Source organism: Dermacentor andersoni, chromosome 1 (assembly GCF_023375885.2).
Source record: "Dermacentor andersoni chromosome 1, qqDerAnde1_hic_scaffold, whole genome shotgun sequence".
Classification (NCBI taxonomy): domain Eukaryota; kingdom Metazoa; phylum Arthropoda; class Arachnida; order Ixodida; family Ixodidae; genus Dermacentor; species Dermacentor andersoni.
The window spans coordinates 189,774,839-189,794,565 of NC_092814.1; the positions used below are offsets into that span (position 1 = coordinate 189,774,839).

Below are 19,727 nucleotides of genomic sequence, written 5' to 3' on the forward strand. Positions count from 1 at the left end.
ACGGCGGTCCAGTGTGCGCCAGTCATCCGACTTCCGAGAGAACATGCGTCGTTCGTCGGCGTAACGTGCCGGCTGCTCCGGCTGAAGCACAACCGGAGGAGCGGCAGGGGGGAACGCTGGAGGCGTGCGTCGTTCTTTGATGTTCTGTGCCGGTTGGGCTAGCAGAAGTACAACCGATTGAGCGGCGTGAACGAACAGCGGAGGTGATGAAGCAGGGTATCTCAAAGCTTTTGCACAGGTCGCACGGCGTTATTCAGTCGGTGTAGGTGCGGTGTTAGCAAAAGGAAGGAAAGTGGATCGGAGCACTTGCTGCACTTCATGTTTTACAACATTCGCCAAGGAGCTGATCGTAGTTTGTGGCGTGCCGCAAACCTTCTGTATTTCTTCGTGCACAACGGTGCGAATGTGTTCTCGAAGGCTGTCCTTGTTGATTTCGATGGCCGTGAAAATGTATTTAGTGGCAGTCGCGTCCACTTGCCGCTCGTAGAAGTTCGATCGATGATGAAGCATCTCCTCCATATTTACAGCCTCGGATAAAAATTCGGCAACAGTCTTCGGAGGGTTACACAAGGCCAGCGAAGGGACTCATTCCTTCACTCCTCGCATCAGGTTACGGAACTTCTTGTCCTCGGTCATTCCTGGGTCTGCTCATCTGAAGAGGCGCGTCATATCTTCGACGAATGCGTTAACACTTTCGCTGGGATGCTGGACGCGGGCCTGGATCGCTCATTGTGCTCGTTCGCGGCGACCAGCACTGCTGTAGGTGTTTAGTAGATGACTGCGTAACTCACGCCAAGACGTAAGTAGCTGGTCACGGTTTTGAAACCAAGTGCGCGCGCCGTCCTCCAGGCAAAGTACACATTTATAAGTTTAGTCGCGTCGTCCCATTCGTTGTATTCGGCCGCGCACTCAAATACAGCCTAATTCATCAAATTAATACATTACTCATAGTTTTTTTTTTATCTCACAACGGATGGAAACAGTAGCCAGTACTATGACATCAGTGGTTTCAACAAACCGGTTGCCCAAAGTCCGCCTACATTTAGCGCCGTCTATTTAAGCGCTCCAAGTATCACGAACAAAACGGGAAGTCTTGACAACTTTTTCAAATTCTTTCACAGTAAAATTTGACGTGCTAACTTTCTCTGAAACCTGGTTAATTCTCAGATCGCGCCTTTGGGATTTCCGTGGCTTCGTGTACGCCAATCTGTTTCCCATTATCGTCCGTTGCCAGCCGAACTTATCGAACACGATCAGGCTTTCTGGATACGAATTGTTTATGTCGTGAACTGTTTATGAAAACAGTAAGCTTTTGGTGTTTATTCGCCGTGACCTCACCTACATTCATCAGCCTGTACCACCTAATGACAATCAATATATATGCCCAAACGCAAGGAAAACGAACTTGGCCTTTACTTTTGTGGGCGCCTACCTATCTCTGTCAAGTTGATTTGATCACAAAAGACTACGAGACATCCTTTCCTCAACTCCCAATCCCTGGGTCATCATTGGAGATTTCAATGCCCGTCATACACTCTGGGGAAGTCCGAAGAACAACGCAAGAGGCAGAGCTCTGGTATCTTTCACCTCCAGTAATGAATTTTGGCTGCTGAATGATAGAAGTCCTACGATCTTACGTGGCTCCACGTACAGCAGCTGTCTTGACTTGGCTTTCGTCTCACAAAGCCTTGTCAGACGTGCAGGGTGGTTTGCGGACATAGAGACGCACGGAAGCGACCATATCCCCCCGTACATCAAGATCAGAGGATTGTCCCCTTCCAAAATACGGGATAGGATCAAAAAAGTGGACTGGTCTAAATTTCAGTCTATTATGGAAGAACACTGAGACGACAATCCATCGTTCGACTTGGAAGAGGCAATCAAGAGCGGGGTGCAAGACACTATACGTACTCTCACATGCTCTTCGAAACTGACATGAATTTAATGTGAAACTAGAACGACTTCGAGCAATCCGACGACGTGCTGAACGAAGATACCGACGTACGAAGACAATGGACGATTTACGGACCGCCAGGCGTACGCAAAAGAAGATCCAGCGCCGGTTAGACAAGCTCGAATCGCAACGTTGGACTGCCTTCTGCGAGTCGCTAGATCCACGCAAGCCTTTATGGTAACTATGGAGAACGGTGCGCGGTCTCCGGACACTCCCCGTGCAGCGATTCCCATTCAAGGCACTTGCCCTCTCTCAAAAGAGATCGGAGATTGACGTGGCAGAGGATTTCTGCGCCAGATTATCCGGCCAACCCACAGCTACCAACATTCCATCGCCTTCGAGTAGCTGTCCGCCGCCACGTGATCACCACATGAATCTACCATTCTCAATCCACGAACTTAAGGCAGCATTAGCTTTGTGTAGCCGCACATCAGCGCCAGGACCTGACGGAATTTCCTACTGAGCTCTGTGTCACCTGAGGGAGCGAGCGAGAGGAGTTCTCTTTGAGTTGTACAATGAATCTTGGAGAGATAGCACGCTACCAACAACCTGGAAGACAAGTCGGCTTGTTCCACTGCTTAAGCCTGGCAAGTCGCCGTTGGAACTCTCAGCATATCGCCCGATCGCTTTGGTGAGCTGTCTGGGCAAAGTAATGGATAGGATGGTCCTAGGACGCCTGGAGTGGTACTTGGAGTACCACAACACCTACCCAGATGCCATGGCGTGCTTCCGACGTGGTCGATCATCGATCGATAACGTCGTCGACCTGGTCACCTACATTGAGCATGAGAAATGCCGTAAGCGTCTCTGCGCTTCTTTATTCCTCAACGTTAAAGGGGCGTATGACAACGTTCCTCGGTGCTTTTGTAAGCACCGAGGAAGGCCATACTTGTCTACATTATAGCTACCGCGGCGTCCCCCAGGGCGGTGTACTTAGCCCTGTGTTATTTAATCTAACACTAATTGCTCTCCTTGAGCACGTGCCAACCACAGTCAGGCTATCATTGTACGCGGATGACATCTGCATATGGACGTCTGCAGTAACACGCCTACAGTTGCCAGCGAGAATTCAGAGAGCCGCCACACAAACCGCTATCTGCCTCCGTAATCGAGGCCTGGAAATTCCCTCCCAGAAATGCGCACTAGTGCCATTTACGCATAAACCCATGGTAAACTACAGCGTAATGATAAATGGCCAAATAATACGATGGGTCCGATCGTACAAGCTTCTAGGTGTCATAATGGACAGGGACTTGTCATGGAGCCCTCACGTATCATACGTGAAAAAACGGTTGACAGGCATCTGCCATCTGTTAAAGTTTTTCGCTGGCAAGACCTGGGGAATGTCTACAAGTGCCATGTTACAACTGTACAGGGTGCTTTTTCTAGGATTGCTGCGATACAGCTTGCCAGCAATAAACAACACAGGTAAAATGAATCTACGCACAATACAAAGTCTTCAGGCTCAAGTGCTCCGGATCTGTCTAGGCCTGCCTCAGAGCGCTTCAACAGTGGCTACGATAGCAATCGCTAGAGACCACCTTGTCAAGACCCTCATTGAAATTGAAGTACTCAGGACCCATATAAGGCATCTAGCCAGGACTCCTCGTCACCACTTAGCCTCTCTACCAGCGGACAGACCACACACATCTTTCAGCCAAACGATAACCGCATATGATGAATCATTGCCAGCTTGTTTCACTCCGGCTGCAAGACCTTAGATTCCTCCATGGTGCCTCGCTCAGCCAAAAATCAATCTCACAATACCTGGCATCTCAAAAAAAGCTGATCGATCATCACCAGCCCTTAGACAGCTCATGCTACTATATTTGTACGAGAACTACTGTGAGTCTACGCATATTTACACTGATGGATCTGTCCTTCCAAGCAGCTCCGCGGCGGCAATCGTCATACCAGCGAACGCTACAACAATCAAATTTAAGACGACCCACGCGACAACATCGACGGCAGCAGAGCTCGCAGCGCTCTTTACTGCCCTTCATCACATTGATGATGAACCGCCACACAAGTGGACGATATTCTGCGATTCTAAGGCGGCACTGCATTCTCTACTGTCACCTTTACGACGCGGACCGCACGAACAACTAATATTCCATATTACAGAGACGTTACACCATATAAGTGATGCAGGCCATGAAATAACCTTCCAGTGCTTCCACGTCACTGCGGGATTATCGGCAATGAACGGGCGGATCAAGCTGCCCGCTCAGCCCATGCTGAGAAGCGCCACGTCCCGATTCCTCTTTCTAGAACTGACGCAGCACGGAAGCTCGGAAGCTCCGCCTACTTGCTCGGCAGTGCACTGCGTCGCAATGGAATAAGCCACATTCACGAAATACGCGACTGTACTCACTTGATCCCTCATTAAGTCTTCGAGCGCCATCACAGCTTCGCCGTAGAGACGCCGCGCTTTTATATCGACTTTGGTTGGGCGTTGCCTTTACCAAAGCCTATGCATTCCGCATAGGAATTACCGACACCGCAACCTGTGGTTAATTCCAAGTAACGTTCCATCAACCTTCGCGGGTTACACGTACAACGGTTTAGTACTTCCTTCTGGTCCCGGTGCTGGCATCGTCATATATGTCAGAGACCGACTTAATCCTGAAGTAATCAGTACATGACCTTACGAGCATTTCATGGTGCATACAGTGCCTTGTGGTGAAGATTAAGAAAGCCATCGTTGTGGTGGTTTATCGGCCACCAAGTGGTAAAAGCAAGATTCCTTTTACTATATTGATACTCTCTTACAAAAGTTACATTCCATGTGCCTGCCGTTCTTGGTAATTGGCGACTTCAACATTAACATGCCGGGTGATTCTACCAGTTGCAAACTCCAGGCAATTTTCGATTCTTACGCATTCACAAATACGATAACAAGGCCTAGTCACATATTGGATAAGAGCTGGTCGCTACTTGATATTAGTGTCACAAATCTTCCAAATGGAGAATGTACCTCGCGCGTCCTGTCATTTAATGTAAGCGATCACCTGCCAATTTTTTCTTTCTTGTCCTTATCTCAAAGACAAACAAGAAATCAAGGCACCGAAGATTATCGCAAGATAAACGAAGTCGCTCTAGACCATTTTTATGCTGACGTTGGGCCGACAAACTGGGATACAGTGTGCTCAGAAAGCAATAGAAACCAAGCTTATCATATTTTTCTTCAAATACTGAAGATCATTTATGACCGTGCTTTTCCAATGACATACAAGTCCTCACGGTAGCAAAAAAAAAAAAAACGCAAGCCATGGATAAACGACGCATTATATGACAAAATACAAGAAAAAAACAAAAATAGGAAAGCAATGCTTTCCTATTACCAACACATATTTGAATGAATTTACAATAACCCTAGGAAAATATGGAACAAATATGGAACGAGATAAATAACCTAACAAAATATAATAAAAAAGGACATGTTAATATCGCTTCTTTTGCAGACGATCAGACAGATGCCGATGCACTAACAGCCCTGAATGAATATTTTGTTAACGCTGGTGACTACATGAATATACTTGCGGTGGAACAGATCCACCTGTTGCGGATGGAACACGTCTACCCTACTATTTCTCACCCCTGAACAAGAACAAACGGGTTAACCGAGGGGTCCAATGTTTAATAATCATATCATAAGAAGCCAAAATTACAAGGACACCCAGGACAGCACAGGGGAAATTGCTTGTACTTGCTAATTGAAATAAAATTGTGAATTAATGGATTTGAAAGTGGATGAAAAAACAACTTGCCGCAGGTGGGGAACGATCCCACGCCTTCGCATTACGCGTGCGATGCTCTACCGATTGAGCTACCGCGGTGCCGTTTTCCCTTCAACGTTCTGGGGTATTTATGTGCCACTACTAGAACTAACCCTGGGAGTGCTAGCCAGCGCCACCACTCACAAACCTTGGCGGCGGATGTGGAACATCCTTTCTGCCGCAGGCGTCACGAGTACGTCATCTTTTTGGTTGAAGGCAACTGGTCAATAAACCCACACGTGCTACCTGAATGCACCAGTGTTGCCGGATTAGAGACTCTCGTTATGTAATGAACGAGAAGACAGGTGATTAACCGAGGGGCCCAATTTTTATTATTTTATTATCTTTCAGGCTTGGAAAAAAAAGTGTTATGTAGCATGTATTGAGCAACAGACAGCTCGATCACGAATTTTTTAGGATGATCTACCATTTTCTCATTTATACTGTTGCTCTGAATATAATATTTAATGAAGTTGATGAAATAATAATTAGTAATAATGTAATTCTGCGAAATAAAATTATAGCCTTAGTTCCTGCAAGCCACGGCAAACAACATTACCTTGGTTCTGTCCAGCCACGTGGCACTGCGGCACGTTTCTAATTTTTGGCACAAGTTACGTGGAACACCTTCTATGACCGCATGAAAAGACATTTGTTTTTATTTTATTGCGATTAGCCTTCTTGGCGAACTTTACCCATTCTGCGGGATGTTTGTCCGCATCTAACGTTTCTCACATACCCATGACCTGACATTTCTTTGAAGAAAGCATAAAAAATATCAACACGGAAAGTGCCTAAGCGTAAGCTACCCCTCCTATATTTCACATGACGAGTGACAATTACATTTTCAAGCTTCAGCTAAACCTGCTGTCTACTGGCTTGGGCCAATAGGTATATGCTGGCTACTGTCTTGTCGAGCAGACAACATGGGGCGCTCTGTATGTGCCGGAACAGGCAACTTGCCCATCTTCTTAACCCGCCCAAATAACCTGCTTACGGCTCAGAAGTTTGTTTGAAGAGCGCAAACCCCCTCTAGGAAGCCCCCTCTATCTAGGAAGTGTTGCCTAAGCAACACTTCCTAGATAAGTTTTGAAGGGCTCCGAACGCCCTCTTCTCCTCAGCGCCTACATCCCCACGATGAGGTGGAACGCGGCGGCGCGAATACCAACGCAGCACTGAATAAACTGTCGTGCACGTTATGCAAGGAGAAGCTTGTAATGGGAAGATGCATATTTATATGGCGGCAGATAACGTTATTATTTCGAGCATGACAAGGGACGGCTTGACGCTACCGCAAGCAGTGTTTGTGAATGCTGCTTTAGTGACAGAAATTGCTCTCGACAGAGCTAGGAGTGCTCAATTCGCAATACAGTTTCTCTTGTTGCCCAGTCGAAATGAATCACTGGTTGGGTTTGAGCCATCAGTGCTGGGCGATGATGACGGTGCGGAGACCTGTGACAGTGGGAACCAGAGAGAGCATGTCATGCACCACATTTACAGTACTCCAGCAAATACAATGCTGAACCACAGTGCCAATTTCGGCATGTTGGTATTTCATAAGTACTACTAGAGCAGCACACACTGAACACGGACATAAAAAAGGCAGATGCACACACGCACACAGGTGCTACTTCCAACAGTTTATTCTTGAGGCCCTGCTCTGTTCTATTCAATTCTGCTACAGATGGGCTACTGTGAAGAAACTGAGGTGAAAAGCACCTCGGATTTCTCCATTTCTCTATGTTAAGCAGCAAAAAATGACCCTCTTGCTACTTTCTTGCTACTCCTAAACAGAAATGTTTGGTAACCTACCGAAATGATTTGCTAGGTGCATTTGTGTTTTTCAGGTACTGCGCACTTATGTGCTCGGGCTACGCTAATGTCTTTGGTGATTAAAGTAGCAACAGCACCGCAAGAACAAACTGTTAGAAGTAGCACCTTTGTATATCTGTATCTGCCTTTTTATTTCCGTGTCCGATTCGCCGTTCTGCAGTCGTCAGAATGCTGAAACGGAAGCTTGAAACCGTTAAAATTATATTTATAAGTACGGCCTGGTCAAACAATGCTATTTTACAGCTTAGCATGGATTGCTATAGCTGGCTTAATCCCAAATGGCTTTGTTTCTGCCACAATGCAACGAAAAAAAAATTCCGTAGCACCGCTGTTACTGCTAGCGAGACTGCTGTTTCCATCAACAATAGCTATAGCAGACTGTTAAAATATTCAAGTTGATGAATTAATAACTAAATATACTAGAATGTCCTATGAATAATGCTCTCTTTATAAAACTGTCATATCTTTCGAAGGAATCACAATTAAAAAAAACATTTTCTCTGTGTGTTTGTTCACTGGAATATACAGGCTCGCAACAGATCAGCTTTAGAAATAAAAAAAAGCGTGTAATCATCACCACCCCCTTCCAAATTCATATGAGAGTCTGAAAGTTCACTCAGTTTGGTGCAATGCGCGGTGAAGCCAACTTCCATACCCATCTCAACCGCATGACGTCACAGTAGCGTGCGAAGGCCTTGTCAGTCTAGGTGAAGTTGATCGAAGTCTCTCGCCGCTGCTTGGAGCAAATGCGGGCGACCAACTGCCAACGCCGCGCCGCCGAAACGGACGAACAAGGATCATAATAATCACCTTAAAATATAAAACGTATCATAATAAATTGCAGTCCCGTCATAAGAAACATTGCTAATTGCATTGACATCGTCAATCACCTCCAAGGGATGGTTGAGCCACCAACTTTTTCTCAATATATATATAACAAAAAAAACCTTCACATAAGCAAAGGTTCCAGTTCATTCAGGAATATTTCTTGGAAATGTGCGGTATCACCGTTATTTCACAGCAGAAAACATTACGTTTGACAGTTTTGTTTAATCGAATCAATTGAGGTTGATTGGGCAGTGAGCAGTACGCACAATGACTAATTTGACTCATATTCAATGTTCAGGCTGTCAATGACATTGTTTTAATTTCAATGTAGGTAACCCACATAGCTCCACATATAGCGCCGCCGAGAAGAATGCGCTCTCTCGGGCTTTCTTCAGGAAACGGCGAAACCTATACGGCGACATTCAACTGTCGTCGATTTTTTCTTTTTTTTTCGCTTGTCCGAATTGGAGATTGTTTCCCAGTCGTCAACACGGTCACGCGTACATCACCTGCATTTTTATCGACGGCCCGCTTACTTTGTCGCCTCGCTCAATCTCTCAATGAGTAAACACGTATATGGAATCACACGGCCACGGCTAAAGCGGCCTCACAACGGCGCTTTATGTGGCCAATACTAAAATCGGGTGCATCGTTTCCGGCTTGACCGCATTTACGAGAGCCCACGTGGGCGCATCCTCCGGCACGAGCGAGTACGTGTTTTGCCCAGCGCGTCTATAGGGCTCTTGACGAGATGTAACGAGCGTCGCAGTGGCGGGATAAACACGAGCGGGGCCTTGGACGGTGTACCGTACCAGGACGTATTCGAATACAGACCGCGGTGGAACACAATGGACCGCTGAGGTCGTAGCCATGGCGCATAACTCGCACCGGCCACTGCCCGCGAGGGAGGCTCGCTTGCAAAGGTTCGACCGTAGGCTGAAACTCGGGGACAGGCACGTGGATTTCTTCTGTCACGCGCATGCCCCTGGTCGTCTGAAGAGCGACACGCAGCGTCGCAGGCTAGCGCCCGCGACGCAATTACCTTCGCGCCGAGTGTCGTAAAGAAAGGTGAGGCGCGGTCGACAGCGCGGTGCACCGGCCAGACGAAGGCCCGTATGGCCGCCCGACACCGACGACGGCAGATTGGAGCTTTGTATGGACATTAACGGCGCGCAGGGAGGAGGGGGAGGGGGGGGGGGGGGGGCTGGTGGCGGTAGCCGCAACGCCTCTGTACAAGCGCGCTCCCCGTCGCGCTCGATTGGTGCGCTGCACCGATGCTTGGGCCTCTGTTTGGACGTTGCTCGTCCGGCTATACGTATATATATATATATATATATATATATATATATATATATATATATATATATATATATATATATATATATATATATATATATATATATATATATATATATATGTGTGTGTATGTGTGTGTGGCCGGACTCGACGGAAGGCTACGCTCTATGCGTGTGAGTGAGTGAGTGATCTGTTTACGCGCCGCGTCTCTGTGAGGTCGTAGCAGGGCCGGGTCACGCGGTGGATAGAGTGGATATATAGAGATATGCACCACCAATGCTAGCTGTAAAAGAAAGCACTGTTGTTCCACTTGCTTTTTTAATATAAACGCCGTTTTATGCATTGAAGCACAAAAGTAATGGGACCGCCAATGTATTTCTTCGCAAAGTTTGGGAATTAATATGTCGGCACTGGTACCATCCTTAGAATTCGTTTCAGTTGGATCTTCCTTGCGAATTGCCCGGCTGCAGTTTATAAATTGCGATAAGTCTGTAAAGTTATTAGTTAAAACATGACTAGTAAATTTATGCTATTTATTTATGCATTTTGATTGCCCGCTCAGATAATGTCCGCCTATTTAGGAAATTCAGCTCAAAGATTATATTTGCGCTATCTGCGACAGATGGCCTTCTGTAAGTTACTGTAAGCTTCGCAGAAACACCCGCTATATAGCTGGTGTTTTTTTTTTGTTGATCGTTTTAGCGGCATCACATTTATTTGAGACTGTCTGTGGTAGATAATACAATCCATTACTTCCACGAGGAGTCAAAATGCGTAATTGAATTATTAATACAGTTACAGTAATTATTTTTCTGATTATTTACTTTTTCAATCGCGTTCAATCGTTATTTACTTTTTCAAAATTTCAATCGCGTTCACAAGGTGTATCCATTTGGAACAAATTCTCAGGAGTGTCCGATGAAATACATTGGCATTACAGTTACTTTTGTGCTTCAATGCACACACAGTCTTTTCCTAAAAGAGTAAGCGGAACAGTGCATTTTTACCGCAACTTTCACACCGCCGCATATCTCAAAACTGGTATCTCCTCGGACGCTTTTTAAATGGTGTGCGTGTGCGTGTTTGTGCGTGTGTGCGCGTGCGTACACGTGTGTGTGCGTGTGCGTGCGTGTGTGCGCGTATGTGTGCAAAAAATTTACCGAAAGGCTACGACATTCTAGCACATATATAAAGGAACACTAAAGAGAAACAATAAATTCGTTTATTCTAATACAGTATTCTTTCACAATACTATTTTCGAATTTCGTGGTAACAGCCTGATTAATAGAACAGAAAGCGAAGGTCGCAGCTTCATTTATCAATTTCGCACTGGAGCACCAACGCGGCAGCAACCGTGCGACGTCACGGATTTCGAAGTACTTATCCGTATTTGGGGCGCTGTGGCTCTATAGCAATTTTCGAAACATGCCACATTGCCTTTGGCCCCTTTAGAATGCAATGAAGTCCGCCTTTATCGGTACAAAATTAACTAGGGCCACGAAGACGCCGCCCCTATATATATGACATCACCGAGACCTAGTGCGAGAACCAGGCAGCGTCGCCCGCAGTCTTTCGTCATTCTGACATTCTTGATTTACTTATATTACCTGTCGCTTCCGTATAAATGTGTAAATCGTGTAAAATGTATGTGTTTCGATTGTTCCTGGACGCATCAATCTTGCTTTCACTTATTGCGGCACCGCTTTGTACAGTGATGTGGTTCTTCGGTTTTTGAATTCACTACTTTAAATAATTTCATGGTCTGCGCTATTTTTCAGTTGCATATGTTCTCCAGCTTACACTAATTGTTGAATATTGTCATAAAATTATGTATCATGTTTTCGTTTCATTCTCTTGCTCTTACTTTTGTGCTATTGCGTTTCCCCTAGCTTTTCTTTTAATATTTATTGCTCACGCAAACCTTCTATAGCATGCTGCAATCCATACTTGATATGTATATTATCAGGAGGTCCCCCTGACAGATTTATAACTATCGGACCACCAAATGTAATAAAATTACTAATACTGTTACCATGTACGCAACAAAATATCAATAAACTTGAACTTACTAATTGAAATAAAGAAATTATAAATTAACGGAATTGAAAGTGGATGTCCTTGTTTGTTGGCTTCATATGGTATGATTTATAAAAATCGAGCCCCTCGGTTAACCCCCTTTCTTCTTGTTCATTACATAAGGAGGGTCTCGAATCAGGCAACAGTGATGCCGTCCGGTAGCACGTGTGGGTTTATTGACCAGTTGCCTTCACCTAAAAGATCACGTGCTATATATAGTGACGCCTGCGGCAGAAAGGATGTTCCCCATCCACCGCCAAGGTTTGTGAGTGGTGGCGCTGGCTAACACTACCAGGGTTCGATCTAGTAGTAACACAGAAATCCCAGAAAGTGGGCGGGAAGACGGCGCCGCGGTAGCTGAGTTGGTTAGAGCATCGCACGCGCGATGCGAAGACGTGGGATCGTTCCCCACCTGCGGCAAGTTGTTTTTTCATCCCTTTTAAATTTGATTAATTTATAATTTCTTTATTTCAATTAGCAAGCACAAGTAATTTTCTCTGTGTCGTCCTTGGTGTCTGTGTTTGTTGGCCTCTTATGATACGATTAACGATATGATACGGTTAACCCCCTTTCTTCTCGTACAGACACACACACACACTCATATATATATATATATATATATATATATAGGGTGCTTCAGCGCACAATTTAAAAATTAATTATGTTTTTAACTAATTACATTATTGCCCATATTGCAATTTACAAATTCTAGCTGGGGAGTTCGCAAGGTGGATCCACTTGGAACGAATTTTCAAGATCATACCAGTTTCGAGATATAAATTCCCAAATTTTGCGGAGAAATGCATTGGCGCTGCAGTTAACTTGTGAAAGAGAACGTCGTTTCATGCACTGAAGCACACAAGTAACTGGAGTTTTCACCCTTCCACAAGTTTATCATACTTACGAATGAAAGGGGCCGTTTACCTTAGGCCGCGAAAGTGCGCGCAAGAGCGGCCATCTGGTTGATGAACTCAGCGTCGTCCGCTTGTTCTTTTCCCGCTCGGGACCGCAAGCACGTTCACCGGTCTTCGTTTTCTCACGCGTGACAATATATATATATATATATATATATATATATATATATATATATATATATATATATATATATATATATGGAAAACACGGGGAAAGCGGGAGATGGAAATTCAAAACGATGAGCAAAACGAGAAGAACAAGGTGAAAGCAGGAGTCAACGTTTTGACAAGTGGACTTGTGCTCCTGAAGGCGACATATGCTTTCCTCGCCACAGTATATATAGGTATGCATATGACTACGTGTTCCTGTTCATTATGCCGGGATCGTCGTTGCACTGTCATTCCAGCTTTGCAATCCGACTCTCAACTCTGATTCTAGCGTACCAGCTGCGCTGGAGCCAGGTGACACGTGTAATAACATCCCGGCATCTCAGCAGCCGAACACCGGGTGTTGGTTGCATCCATTCAGAGAGCGAGTGAAAAGCAAGTTTACCACGAGCCTTGTTTTCCGAGCCATGAAGTGTAATGCACCGCCTCCTCGCTCCTCCCAAAGGTCGTACGATATTTTCCCGGCGCTTCTCGTCGTTAACAGGCCTCTCAATCAAACATCTAGGCGGGCTCTTTCCTGGTGCACACGTTGTCCGAGTACGACAACGCTGCATCGAATTCCACAGTTGCAGCGTCATCACGGCTTGGCCAAGGCGAGCAGCTGCAACATGACACTCGTCCAGAGAGAGAGATAGAAGGATATAAGGAAGGCAGGGATGTTAACCAGTGAAGAGTCAGGTTGGCTACCCTACGCAAGGGGAAGCGAGAAGGGTAAAAGGGAGAAGAGAGAGAGAGGGGGGTATGGGGAGGTGCACAGACATTACTTGAGTCAAAGCCGCTCGTGCAAACCAGGCGTTCTCAGAAAGCCCAAAAGTGCCTTCACTGCCTTCTGAGCCGATGAGTACTGTCTGTTCACTCAGGGGACGATCATCCAGTTTCCTCAATGTCTCCAGATGGCTATAAAAGGGCACGCGCTCCAGGTTGTGCTTCAGTTTCGCCGTAACCTCACCTGCTTGTGTCCTCTAAGTGACACCATACGCTGCCGTCAGTGAGCATTTAGATTCTGCATTTCTTACCCATCTCGCACGTCCATGCCGCTCGTTCACATCAATTATTATTAACATTTGTTTTAATAACATATGTACTTTTGACAGAAAAGGGAAAGCGAGGGACAGGCTGGCAACTGCCACCGGACGGGGGAACAGCGTCTGCCTGTTCTTCAGAAAGGAGGGAACAGAAACATAGAAATAAAAGATAGGAAGGAGGAGAGGAAAGCGGAAAGAAAGAGCAAGATGACAAATGTCAAAGATTAAAGTAGAACACACAGTACAGGTCACACAGTAGGGCCGGTCACGACAGGTCCTGCTCCTATAGAATGTTAAATAGAAGAAATAGTGTCTGAGCTACAACGTGAACCTAAGTTTATTAATTCTAGAAAAGCAAGTAGAGCGCGATGAGCCTGATCGTGTCGAGACGCACAACCACTGGGGTACAAATATTCGTCGAGTGTCGTACACCGCAGGCCAACAAGGCGATAGTCCTTCCATAGCGACGTGCTTTGCGCACTGAAAGCGGGACATTCCAATATCAGGTGCTGAAGTGTCTCGCAGCAGCCACAAGACGTACACTATGGAATGGCCACATGTCCTTGTCTATATAAAAGTTCGCGCACGTTTACGCAGCCAACCCTTATAGCTTGAGTAGTTGCGCTCTAGCGTGACGAGTCAAGCCTCGACCGCGAACACGGGGCGGGAACGTTCCATTTGCAACGCGCTGGTCTGGATGCTGCTTGAGTAGGTGGCGACGAATCAGCAGACGAGCGCCATCAAGCTTGCACATAATTTCAGGGCAGTCACAGTCGTTATGAGCGCAAGCTGAAGCCAGCCGATCAGCCTCTTCATTTCCGGCGATTCCTACTTGTGAATGTATCCATTGATCAACGAGAGATACCCCACGTGATGAAATTTTGTTTGTAGAATCACTAATGCTGCGCACAACTGGACAATTAATCTGAATGCGTTGTAACCTGCTAAGGGCAGCGCGAGAGTCCGTAAAGATGGCAATCTTTGATGCGGTTAACTCCTGTGGTAGATATTTCAGCGCGACATTAATCACTGCTAGCTCCGCAGTTGTTGACGACGCTGTATGGGGTATATAATATATACGTCGTACTTGAGTCGAACGGCGCAAAAAAAATTTGCAGAGGTGCCTTGACCGTCTCTGTGTACTGACGCATCTATGAATACTTGCAGATAATCTGTAAATCTTTCGAACATCTGCGACTAAGCCAATTGTAATATTGCCGAAACAGGCATATCAGACTTTTTGTGTATGTCAGGGATGTTTGTGTATGTCATGGATTTTAGTGTAAATGGGGATACGTGTTTGGTGATATCTTTCGCAGGCGGTGGCGTAACTGAAGCAGCATGTTCAGAAATGTCAGCAATATTATTAAATTTAGAGTTAGATTTAACTGCACGTTAAAGAAGCCCAAGTGATCAAAATTGACCTGGCTATGGTGGTGAGCTGCTTAGCATGAGGTCGCGGGATCAAATCCCAACCACCGCGGCCGCATTTCGATAGGGGCGAAACGGGAAAAGACCCGTGTACTTAGGTTTAGGTGCACGTTAAAGAACCCCAGGTGGTCGAAATTTTCGGAGACCCCAATACGGTGTGTCTCATAACCAGAAAGAGGTTTTAGCATGTAAAAACCCCTAATTTAATCAAAAGTTACCTAGAGCCAATTCCCCTTCTTCCCCCCCCCCCCCCTCGTACTATGGCGGCCGTCATTCACCACTGCGCAGTTTCTCGGGACACTAAAACCCACATAGTAACTCTTAATTTTTATTTCCTCATTTCCATGGCTTTCTTAAAACAAAACATTAAATCAATGCATTTAACAAAACGGACACTTCTATAGAAAATTTGCGTCTGCAGGTCGGCACGGCACCCGGAACTGTCTACTGCACGTTCATCATGTCTGATCCCTATAGAATGGACCACGCCCGTAACACCTCGAGGGACTCACCCCACCACTATTACTACTTGCTACGGCCACGCCCACGTGCAGGTCACGGCGGCATTCTCTATAGCTTTGTTGACTCCGCGGCTTGCAGGCGCACGTCCGCTAGTAAACATGGTCGACCATGTTTCACGTCTTCGTGTCAGCTTCGTGAACTTCGGCTCACCTCCACTGGTAAACAGTTACGGCAATGTTCTGCGTGAAGCATTCTCATCCGTCCTTCACTAAATCGACACTTTCAGCTGGCTCCACAATTATTCTTCGAACTCATCTGCCGTGCACTGCGCACAAAGCTAAGTTTACAAAGTGGCCTATTTTCTACGAACGCATCCGAGGTTTACAAGCCATTGCTTTTGAGCATTCACTGAAAACTCGGTCTATAGAGGTTGGAAAATTCAATTTCAAGTCAATACACTATACAGGGTGTTTCACGTAGCTTGAACCAAAATTTAAAAAACGTTTGTAAGCCCAGCTGAATGCAATCAACGACATATGGTTAGCCGTCATGTGGCGCTCCTTACAGTATTTTTAAATACCGCTGAATTAGTTATTTGCCTAAGAATAATTAAGCAGAATCTTTAATATTCACATTAGAGCCAAGCGTGTTTCGTTGCGTTGTAGAGGGGATCCAGAAACGACCGATCCAATTTTTTGTGGCAACGTACATGCTGCGTGGCGATCTTTTTTGGAGTTTAAAGAAAGCCCGCGAAATATGAAATAAAACCACGTGACTGTGCTCATGCGCTGTCGTATTTTATCACTATGAACTGCACCTCACGCGAAAGAACCGTGCGCGCGGACCGTGGCGAAGTGAGAGGTCGCGGCTCAAGGCTTCAGCTTCACAGTGCGTCAGCATCGTTGGTGGTGGCACACGGAAGGGTAGTACCATCGTTTATGATAAGCGATAGGCTCGACGCACGGTTGAGAGCGCTGCAATACGATAGCGCATGAGTATTTCGCGGGCTTTCATGAAACACCCAAAAGGACCAGCAGACATGTACTATGTTGCCACAAAACATTGGACCGGTCGTTTCTGAACGCCCTCTAAAACGCAACGAAACGCACTTGGCCTTAAAGCGAACATAAAAAATTGTGCATAGTGGATCTTAGTTAATGAATTGAGCGGAATATAAAAAGTATTCTGAGCAGCGCCACATGACGGCAAGCCGTATGCCGTTGGTTTCATTCAGCTGCGGCTAACCACTTTTTTAAAATCCTTGGTTCAAGTTATGTGAAAACCCTGTATATAGGAGTGTCTGAAACTATGAGTAAATGCGGTGATCTCAGTCCTCTGAGATCAATGTGATATGGCTACTGATTTAGAACACAGGAACGTATTGCAACTCTGAATGTTTTGAACGCTACTGCCCAGCAATACAGCAAACATGGACCACTCTAGCAGAAACCGCATTCTGATTTATGGACGACTTTGAGCCATTGTGATGTGGTTTCCTGTATATGCAACAAAACAGCGTTCTACTTCCATCAATGATTAGATTCAATCATCGTGTTTTAGTACGAGATGTTTGACGTCTATCGTCTGACTTACACAACACTTGCACAATAATATAGCAATATTTGCGGCACTCGAGAGGTCAAATGAGATCTAAATCACAGAGGTTATCCTCAGACGGCTCACGTTGTACCACAATTTTCGTTGAGTGTAGAGCTAGCCCTCGGCAATGCAGGCATGAATCACCAATCTCGTTGTTATGCATACCCGTCTCTGCAAATAATTTTCCCCTTATTTTACGGAAAACAGGGGCTTTTCCGCGGCTGCCTGAAGCGGCTGAAAAAAAAAAGAGACGTCCACATCAACCCTGTGTGGCCAAAGGACTCTCTCGCGAAGAGCATATATACCCACCTGTATCACCCTAGAATTAGCTTTGCCTACACGCATACTTGGTTATTTAAGATAGAAAACATCACAATGAAGGGTGTACTATAAAAGATGAAGTCAGAAACTTTCTTGCAAGTGTTGTACACTTACTGTATTTTTTTAAGCAGATGTTCGAGTTGCTCAACTTTATCGCCCCCCCCCCCCCCCGCTCTTGCCTCCGCCGGTTTTAATTTAGTTCTAAAAAATATTCTCATTCAATGCGTGACTTGCAGTAATGTTTAGAATTTATATAAAGCTTGACTTTGCGAAATAAAATAACAGGCTAACTGACAAGACTTTTTACTCGTGAGTGCTTTCTCGTGTGCTGAATCAATATTGCCTGAAATACGCTCTTACAAAGAACTGTTCGTAAGGGTGCTTTAGTGAATATGCGCCCTGGTCCTTTCTTGAGTGTGTTTTCGGTAGCTTTGTAGATTATGTTTTGTCAAACACCGCGATGTCTTACGAAGTCTCAGAATAAGCGAAGAAAATTACGTGCTTGTAATAAAGAATAGAGTGAAATTAGTCATGCGATCATCATTAGGTAAAAACCCCGTACGACAGACAAACAATGGTGCGAAATACCTTAGGCGAAGGACAATAATTTGGTGTAATGCAGCCAAATTAAAGAGAACGAAGTGAGAGACATATTAGCCAAGAAATGCAAGAAAGCCAACCAGAATAGAACATGTCGTTTGCTGCTCCTTCACCGGAGAGAGATAACGATGTAATGGGGAAAAGGAAACGCGCACCCATATAAGGCGTGTTTGCGTGCAATGGGCTTCTGGGCACAACCCGTTTGACTCCAGGAGGCGCAGTGGCGATTTCGCCTCCTCCTCCCGGCAACGAATGGCGAGGCCCGCACTCCAGAGCCATCTGTTCCCATATCGGCCAGTCATCAAGACGATTTATCACGGTCACGGCTACCGGCTCTGTGCCGTGTTGCGAGGACAATTGCAAAAGAATGCTTTCATAGTTTTCTGTCACAGCCACAGTTGTTGCAGGATGCATTGTTGGCCATTCCAACGCGGCAACCAACAATTGCAGTAAACGCAACAATCCTCGCAGAGATATCTTGCAACGTCAATATGTTTTCGCTGAGGGCCACTAACAGCTGGGCTGTGAATAGGAAACGTCGTTCAAGAAATAAACGTGTACTTTTGCAAGCTTTTCGATATGCGGGACATCGGCTTCGCAGGGTCTGTTAATTCGCAAGCAGACGTATCGTGCTTTATGTGTCAGTTTACCAATGCACACTTGAGCTTTCATTCTGTTTTCAAGGTTTCGGCGGTTCTTTTCTATCACGCATTGACTTTATGTCTTAGTATTGTCTTCCCAAGCACCGTCCAATTAGTTGAAGACGTTTAAGCTCTGTGTGAAATTCTGAGCACTACTTATAGCATGCCAGCGTACACTTAGCAGTCGGCACAGTGCAGTTCATCGCGTCCTCTAGACTAAAGCGTCAATCTTCATGGAAAGCGCCTGCTACTAGAGATTAACACAGACGCCGGTCAGTAAATTGTCTGGTACTGGTTGAATAGGAACAAAGTAGATATTTTGCCCGAAGGTACGCGCGAATGTGATCACGTCAGCTGCTGCCGTGTATGAAAACTACTGAACAAAAACTATATCCAGACAAGCGCTGCCCATTGCCCCAGGTAGAAACGAAGGACTAGGATAACTTAGTAGGGAAAGTCCGATAGTCAAAACCGGAGGGCAACAACTTACTTACCCTTACTTCTTTGAGCCATGGAGGTTATGGGTGAAGATTGAAGACCTGGGTGATAACGCACAGTACAGGACACACCATCAGGGTATCTGCGGATGTTTCGCTCTGAAAGCAGGATGGATGAGTTGCGAAGGTCCCGCACAAAATAAGTTTGAAATAACAGTCCATAACTGAACCAAAAATATTTTCAGGGCACTTGTTGTGTATGGTCACGTAAGGTAACCTAGTTTCGCACTTAGTGTCCGCCATTGTTATGGCATTTGCATTGCGGTAAAGCAACATTTGCAACCCTACGTCTTTTCGCAGTGT

At 45.6% G+C, this 19,727-nt stretch overlaps 2 non-coding genes across 2 annotated transcripts; one reads left to right on the forward strand and one right to left on the reverse strand.

Moving 5' to 3' along the window:
• Positions 1 to 5,721: 5,721 nt before the first annotated feature.
• Positions 5,722 to 5,793, reverse strand: TRNAT-CGU (transfer RNA threonine (anticodon CGU)). Its single transcript has one exon. It is a non-coding gene; the product is annotated as a tRNA-Thr (tRNA).
• A 6,320-nt stretch (positions 5,794 to 12,113) lies between these two features.
• On the forward strand, positions 12,114 to 12,186 carry TRNAA-CGC (transfer RNA alanine (anticodon CGC)). Its single transcript has one exon. It is a non-coding gene; the product is annotated as a tRNA-Ala (tRNA).
• Positions 12,187 to 19,727: the final 7,541 nt, after the last annotated feature.